Source organism: Limulus polyphemus, unplaced genomic scaffold (assembly GCF_000517525.1).
Source record: "Limulus polyphemus unplaced genomic scaffold, Limulus_polyphemus-2.1.2 Scaffold3572, whole genome shotgun sequence".
NCBI lineage: Eukaryota > Metazoa > Arthropoda > Merostomata > Xiphosura > Limulidae > Limulus > Limulus polyphemus.
This window is the reverse complement of record NW_013669182.1, coordinates 63370-65625: the sequence shown is the minus strand read 5'-3', so window position 1 is coordinate 65625 and position 2256 is coordinate 63370.

Sequence of the window (2256 nt, the reverse complement as noted above, 5' to 3'; positions counted from 1 at the left end):
TTCTTAATTAAAACTATATTATTCTTTCTCCTTACAAACTTTGTAATATACAGAATTTCCACAATCACTTTAAACTTAACAACCTTTATAACACACGCTGTAAATCACACTGATTCACACACTTTACTTTTGGTGCCTACTGTTCGCTTGACTCAATTATCTCAATTTTCAATCTATCTGCCTATCTCTGCTATTCTATCTTTTCGCTGGCTTTATTTGCCGGGCTTATATACTAAAAAAGAGGGCACGTGGAACGAACTAGAGTTGCCAGGAAAATTCATGATCCTTCTAGAAACTCCAGCGTTGCGTGACTTCCGCTGTCATAACAAAACAATAATTTTAACTGCTAATCTCATTGATGACATCGCGTTTCTTAACAAAAATGATGCAGTGCAAATGCCCCCAGTGGCACAGCGGCATGTCTGCGGACTTACAACGCTAGAATTCGGGTTTCGATACCTGTGGTGGGCAGAGCACAGATAGCCCATTGTGTAGCTTTGTGCTTAGCTACAAATAAAGCAATGGAAATAGAAGATTTTCTTAAAATTAAACATTCCGAGATTCCAGAAAATATTCCACGTGATGCTGAAAATCACAGTTTTCCATATCGTCTCATAAAAAATAATTATCGAATGGAGAAACGTCAAAAAGAGATTTGTTGTGTTGAAACAAAACAAAAGTCATTGTTTTGTGTTCCATGTTTTCTAAAGTAGTGCAGAATCAGATAGATCAGTTCTCGGGAGTCCATCAGGTTATGATATTGAAAGACCGCACACCGACTCATGAAAATTCAGTTATACATAAAGATAAGTATGTTAATTGGAAGTTGGCAAGTAAATCTGCGTCATCAAAGTCTTTAGTAGGATCTGTACTTTTGAAAGGGCTAACAGCTGAAGCCAATAATTGGGAAAAACTTCTGGAGCGAATTCTGGAAATCATACTTAAGTGAGCTAGGTTTAGCATATTGGAGATCCTCAGAGTGGAAATTTTCTTGGAATCACAGAATTACTTACTAAGTCCGATCCAGTTTTATACGATCATGTGAAAAGAGTTCGAGAATCACAGGAAAATCACAAATATCTCCAAGCTCATTACCTTTCCTCATTTATCGAAAATGAATTTATCGAACTTTGTGGATCATTTATTCAAAAAAGAATTATTGAAGAAATCCGAAATTCCAAACATTGTTTCCATCATGTGGATGCAACTCCATATTGTTCACACAAAGAACAAACGTATCTCGTCATCGGTGTGTGAAAATAATTGATAATTCCAATTTTTCGATTGAGGAACGATTCATAAAGTTTGATTCTTTCACACAAAAGAAAGGAAAGAAAATCGCTTTACGAATTCTAGTATTTCTAAAACATTTTTGAACTTGATTTCAATTTATGTATTGGGCAAACATATGATAATGGTGCTAATATGGCAGGACAATATAATGGTATACAAGCGGTTTTGCATTTTTTAAGCTGTGGACACCACACTTTGAATCTTTTATGAGTTAACAGTGTTAAAAAATGCAAGAAGGCGATATTATAGTTTGGAAGAATTTAGCAAATGTATAATTTCTTTAGCAGCAGTCCGTGGAGATGGAAAAACTTTAAAGAAACGTGTAACTGTTTCACTTCATGCCATATCGAAAACAAGATGGTCTGCACGAATCGATGCAGTTAAACCAGTTGCAAAACATTTACCCACTATTCGGGTTGCTGTGAATAAGGCGGAATTTCTAAACCTTCAACCACAAACACGTACGGAATTACAGTCTATTAAACAATATTTTGGTGTACTTAGGTGACAGATTTTCTTGTAGGCAGATTTTGTTGAATAAGACCGATGTCTGTAGGTTTACTTTCTTCTTGGAAATCTTCTCAAGAAGAAAGTAAACCTACAGACATCGGTCTTATTCAACAAAATCTGCCTAAACAATATTTGTATACATTCGAATGCATTCTTTTATCAACGATATGGATTGAAATTTTATTGTCACAAACAAATTTACTAATTGAAGCTCGCAATGCGACTCTAGATGTCGAGATGAAAAACGTAGACAACCTTATTTCATATGAATTGAAATTTTAACCTTATTGCCACAAACAAATTTACTAATTGAAGCTCGCAATGCGACTCTAGATGTCGAGATGAAAAACGTAGACAACCTTATTTCATATGAATTGAAATTTTAACCTTATTGCCACAAACAAATTTACTAATTGAAGCTCGCAATGCGACTCTAGATGTCGAGATGAAAAA